Raw genomic sequence first — 6,661 nt, 5'->3', positions numbered from 1 at the left:
CTTTAGCCACTTGAGTGCCACCGCCGCCATTGGGAACAGGCCGGTGCCAAGTTCTCCCTGCTTTTCCCTGTGGGGCCGACCAACTCTTGCCACCCGCGTCAATTCTGATGTCGGAGAGGACGTTCTGGGCCAGCCAATCGCTGCCTGGCTGGCCCAGAACGTCCTCTCCGATGTTAGAATTGACGTCGAGTGGCGAGAGTTGGTCGGCCCCGCGGGGAAGAGAAGCAGGGCGAACTCGGCGCCGGCCTGTTCCCGATAGCGGCTGTGGCAGCCTATTCCCCAGTGGCAGTGGCAGCATTTTCCCAATGGTGGTGGCATAGGGGAGGGCAAGGAGAAAGAAAGAAAGGGGGGGACAGGGAGCCAGAAAAATAAAAAAGAAAGAGGGCTGGGTGAAACAAAGAAAAATGGGGCATGGAGAGAGAGAGAAAGACAGACATACAGAATGAAAGGGGGTATGGAGAGAGAGAAAAAGAAAGAAGGGGGCAGGGTGAAACAAAGAAAAAGTTTGGGGAGGGAATGAGGTCTGGAGGAGAGGAAGCATACAGGAGGCTGAAAAAAGGGAAGAAATATTGGATGCACAGTCAGAAGAATAAAGTGCAACCAGAGACTGATGAAATTACCAAAGGTAGGAAAATGATTTTATTTTCAATTTAGTGATCAAAATTTGTCAGTTTTGAGAATTTATATATGCTGTCTATATTTTGCACTATGGCCCCCTTTTACTAAACCGCAATAGTGTTTTTTAGCGCAGGGAGCCTATGAGCTTCAAGAGCAGCGTGGGGCATTCAGCGCAGGTCCCTGCACTAAAAACCGCTATCGCGGTTTAGTAAAAAGGGAGGGGGAATATTTGTCTATTTTTGTATAGTTGTTACTGAGGTGACATTGCATAAAGTCATCTGCCTTGACCTCTTTGAAAACCCGCGGAATATAAATGATAATTAACATTTTCTCTGCGTACAGCGTGCTTTGTGTTTTTAAAATTTTATTGTTGGTAGATCATTTTGACTTGGCCACAAAGGTAAGGGGGAGGGCGGGGAGCTGCTGAAAGAGTCTACCTTGACGTGGTTGCAGGCTTACAAATCTTTTGGTCAAAAAGTGCGGCGACAGAGAAAAGTATGTGTGTATTCGACCCATGAATGAAATCATTAAAACATTATAAATTGCCAATAAATTGAAATGAAAACCAAAGGATTGTGAATCAAATTAATTATCTGACAATACAAAGATTCCAACCTTTAAAAATGATGTTACATAGTTCAGGCAACTTTATAAAGAGTTTTTAGATACTAAAATCTTGTTATTAAGGTTTAATTGACGTGCTGGCACTTTGAGGAAATTCTTTGGTTTTGTGCGGCAGTTTGGGCACTTGGGCTCAAAAAGGTTAGCCTCACTGACATAGGAGAACTCGCACACCATTCACACACCCTCCAACCAAAAATGTCAAAAGAAAAAACTGTTCGACAACCTCCTAGCCATTCGAGTTGCAACACTCGACCCCCAACTGTACAACTTATTGACCTCGACCACAGACTACAAAACCTTCAAAAAAGAAATAAAAACCCTTCTATTCAAAAACACATAAAACCGAACTAACACAATCAGAACTGTCCCAAGCATCACCTGCAACTATTCCATATGTACTTCTCATGTCATGACAATTCAGACATAATTTATGCTATGTTATGTTTGGAATAATGGTTAAATATATGAGGTTCAATAAAAGAATATTTTCACTCCCTGTTTCTATTCATACCGTTTATACCGTTTCATGGTTATTACAAAAAATATTTTTTACATGGGGGGTGTCAAAAAATGATGGGCCCCGGGTGCCACATACCCTAGGTACGCCACTGTAACAATGTTTCATCTAATGGCATACTCTGAATATCTTTGAGAACCAAAGCAAGAAAATCAAATATGTAGGAACTCTTCAGTATTAAGGCCAATCAAGCATATTGGTGGGAGTGTGTGAGCTACAGCCTCAGCACCCTGAGATTGTGGGTTCAAATCCCATGTTGTTCCTTGTGACCCTGGGCAAGTCACTTAATCCCCCAAAGAAAATACGTGTGCAAATTCAATCACTATTATTACATTTTTAATTATAGCAATTGAATTTGCACACGTATTTTCTTTGATCTTCACAGTTAAATGTCCCTGAAGCAGCCTTGCTGGGGGCAGCTTGAATAAATCTGATATTATGTCCAGATTGTCTGTCAAGGAGCGTTGTGGGGTTAGGCACCCTCCTGCCAGTGATCGTCGGGGATGGGGGGACAGGAGGCCGCTATACCTATCGCGACAGTGAGATCCCTTGCCGCGATAAGTGTAGCGGCCTCGTCTACTCTAACCAGGTTATGTAACCAGTGTCTGTAACATGGACGTCGGTTACAGAATCAGGGTTAGTGTAGGCCTTCCTGGGCATCCTGTACAAAATCCGGGCCTAAGTGTATAGCCCTCATTGGAGACTGCCCCAACTTTGTTAGTTGTACTGAGAACATAAGAACATAAAAATAGCCTTACTGGGTCAGACCAATAGCCCATCAAGCTCAATAGCCCATTTTCAGGGTGGCCAATCTAGATCAGTGTTTTTCAACCTTTTTACACCCATGGACTGGCAGAAATAAAAGAATTATTTTGTTGATCAGCAAACTACTAGGACTAAAATTTTAAAACCCCATTTCTGCCCCATCTCCGCGAGCTCGGTCACCTCAGTAGCTATAGAAAAATAGACAACTATTGTGCAAAATATAGAGTGCAGATATAAGTTCTCAAAACTGACACGTTTTGATCACTAAATTGAAAATAAAATCATTTTTCCTGCCTTTGCTGTCTGGTGATTTCATGAGTCTCTGGATATGTTTCCTTCCATCTGTGTATCCTTTCTTTCATTTCTTTCTTTCTGCACTCAGGCCCAAGAGTTGTCCCTTTCTATTCTGTTCCGCCACTTATTTCTGCCCAATGGGATGATCAGTGACACTCAGAAAAGCACACAGACAATATCAAAGCATAAACAATAACCCTTTATTATACATATATATATATATATATAAGAATAAAATAGCATCACCTGGACCCCATACATTGACCACCTTCACAATTGGGAATCCTTGCGATTGATAGGCAGGGGGGACCAAAGGACTGTCCCTTTTGACATCGTGGCTTCTCCCTTCAGACGTCATGGATTCTGTCTGTCAGGGTCAGAATCCCGGTTTTATATAGGAGGCAAACTGTGGAGTTCATAGTAAAAGCATAAACAGCTGGTCCTGAATACAGCTGGTCCTGCTCCTTTGTTCTCTGTTTTGACAACACCTAGGCCAAGGAGGTGTGGCAGAGACCGGACCATCTGGCTTTATTGTCCTTTTGATGTTATTGTGTAGGTGTTTGCAGAGATTGTTTTCCCATGAGACTGGTTTCACTGTCCCTTTGGAGATCAAGGAGGTCAGGATGTTAGATACTTGTCACTGTCCCTTTGATGCTGTTTGGGCAACTCCTAGGTCAAAAAGGTCAAGTTAGCAGATACTTGTCACTGTCCCCTTCCTTTTGATGTAGTTTCCCATCTGTCTTTACTGATGTTATTTGAGCAGCTTGCCTGCAAAGGAAGTCAGGCTCTCAAATGAGCAAACTTTACTGCCCTTTTGAGATCAAGGTAACGCTCATGACACGGAGGTCAGATAAGCAGACTTGAGGAGACATGTCACGTATTATGCTGATTACCCTCTGGGTATAACATATTCCCTCCCTCTTTCCTTCCTATGTACTTACTGCCCCCGGTGCCTCCTTCCCATGTCTTTAGTGCCCCCAGTGCCTCCTTCCCATGTCCTTAGTGCTCCTTCCTGTCTTTAGTGCCCCCAGTGCCTACTTCCCATGTCTTTAGTGTCCCCAGTGCCTCATTTCCATGTCTTTAGTGCCCCCAGTGCCTCCTTCCCATGTCCTTAGTGCCCCTTCCTGTCTTTAATGCCCCCAGTGCTTCCTTCATATCTCTTTAGTGCCCCCAGTGTCTCCTTCCTATGTCCCTCTCACTGCCTTCCACACTTTGTCCCACCCACACCCCCGAAGCCAGCCTGCCTGCCTGTCTACCTCTCTCCCTCCCTCCATGGCCAAAGCCAGCCTGCTTGCCTGCCTGCCTACCTCCTTTCCTCCCTGTCGCGCAAAAAATAAAAGCATCCCTCTTTCCTTTCCCCTGCTCTTACCGCCCTGCTGCTGCTAAAGCCGACAGGAAGTCTTGTATCCGATGTCAATTCTGACGTCGGAGAGGATGTTCTGGGCCAGCCAGGCAGCGACTGGCTGGCCCAGAATGTCTTCTCTGATGTCAGAATTGACGTCAGAAAGAAGACTTCCTGTCAGCTTTAGCAGCAGCAGCAGGGTGGTAAGATCAGGGGACCCGGGAAAAGGAAAGAGGGAGGGACAGGAAATGATCACCTGTCCTGTTGTCCCCGAGCACAGCTTTGGGACGCTTTTCCGAAGCTGTGTGTGGGGACAACGGGATAGGAGGTCTAAAAATGGACCTATGGTCACCTTAATCTTGCCGGCCCTGCGCGGACCGGCGGTTGAAGAACAGTGATTTAGATCACTAGTACCTGGCCAAAACCCAAGGAGTTACAACATTCCATGTTACCGATACAGGGCAAGCAGTGGCTTACCCCATGTCTTTCTCAATAACAGACAATGGACTTTTCCTCCAGGAAATTGTCCAAACCCTTCTTAAAACCAGCTATGTTATCCGCTCTTACCACAACCTCTGCCAGAGCTTAACTATTCTCTGAGTGAAAAAATATTTCCTCCTTTTGATTTTAAAAGTATTTCCCTGTAACTTCATTGAGCGTACCTTAGACTTTGTAATTTTTGACGGAGTGAAAAATCGATCCACTTGTACCCATTCTACTCCATTCAGGATTTTGTAGACTTCAATCATATCTCCCCTTGGCCATTTCCTTTCCAAGCTGAAGAGCCCTACCCTTTTTAATCCTTCTTCATATGAGAGGAGTTCCATCCCCTTTATCATCTTGGTCGCTCTTCTTTGAACTTTTTCTAGTGCCGCTATATCTTTCATGAGATAAAGAGACCAGAATTGAACACAATACTCCAGATGAGGTCATACCATGGAGCGATACAGAGGCATTATAACATTCTTAGTCTTGTTAACCATCCCTTTGTTAATATTTCCTAGTATCTTGATTGTTTTTCTGCTACTGCTGCACATTGGGTGGAAGGTTTCATGACACCCAGATCTTTTTCATGGCCGCTAACCCCCAAGGTGGACAGAAGCCCCTTGTTTTTCTATGAGGGATGTTCAAGAAGTTTCCACACTTTTATTTTTTAATCACTATTAAATCCAAGAAAATTACATCACTTTTCCACATAATCACCCTTTTGTCTACATGACATTCTATGACACACCCTCTTGCCACTTCTCCCGCGCCAACCACTTCCCCCCAAAATATGAAAGTGTGGAAACTTTTTAAAAAACCCTTGTAATTAAGAATACATACATCATCTTTGATCTAGAGGGTTTTAGTGATCATTATATAAAAAGGTTTCACTGGTCCAGGAAGGAGATACAGGATATAAAATCTTAGATGTAACCCTTCGACCAGAATGCTAAGAGACACCTCCTTGATCCAGAAATGGGGAGTTATTGTTGGAGGAGACCCAGTTAGCTGCTATTGGAGGGATTGAATCATCTGGATCTTGAGACGGGATTCTGACAGTTTCAGTTTCAAGGGAAATGGAGATGGTTTCAGTTCTGTCTCATGAAAAGGGAGGAAATAGAGAAAAGCAATTATTACTTTCTCAAGAGCCCTCGATTGTAGGGAATGATTCCACCAGAGATAGAGGAGAAAAAGGCCAGAAAACGTCATCTTGGAGGAGTTGTGGGATGCTGTTGGAAATATGGGGGACTTTGCATCTTTTGCTTTAGAATCAAGTCATAATTGTCTCTTAAGACTGTACTTTCATTATAAAGATGTAGATTTTCTGGAACATAAAATACAGGTATTTCCTGACTTCTGTAGAGCCACTCAACTCAGAAGGCAGGCTTTCCTAGCCCTAAAATCTGAGATGTTGGCCTTAGGAGGGACTTTTTTCTTGAAGTTTCCATGTAAAGGTTTTGTAAAAATTGAGATGAAGATATATGTTTTCCTAGACCCAGAATAATTTAAGAATTTCTGGAAGCGAGGAAACCTTCTAAAGTTGTGACAACTTTTATTCCATCTCCTAATTCGGCAAAACGATGTCCAGCAAAAATTTGTGTCTACTGTCTCTGTAAGAAATTTTCCTTTGTTTACCTCTTTACTCCAATTAAAAATCTCCTGCTTACTGGAATGTAAATTACTTTTCTTCACTCCCCCAGGATTTTTCTAATTTTCTTATATTTCTTCTTTATTGTGATATATTGCTCTTCATACTGAGTATTTGCTGTAATGTATGAGATAGATAGTTTTCCTTTTTTTACTATTTGTTTTCTTAATAGGGAACAATATGTCTGTCATCAAGAATTGCCTTGAATATACAGTATTTAAAAAAATAATATAAAAAAAAATTTCACTGAACTAACCCCCACCTTTACAAAGTCACACTAGTGTTTTTATCACCGGCAGCAGTGGTGGCAGCTCGGATGCTCATAAGAATTCTATGAGTGTCAGAGCTGTTACCGTGGCAGCTGGTG

Source organism: Geotrypetes seraphini, chromosome 14 (assembly GCF_902459505.1).
Source record: "Geotrypetes seraphini chromosome 14, aGeoSer1.1, whole genome shotgun sequence".
NCBI lineage: Eukaryota > Metazoa > Chordata > Amphibia > Gymnophiona > Dermophiidae > Geotrypetes > Geotrypetes seraphini.
The sequence above is the reverse complement of the archived record's forward strand: the minus strand, read 5'-3'. Positions refer to the sequence as shown.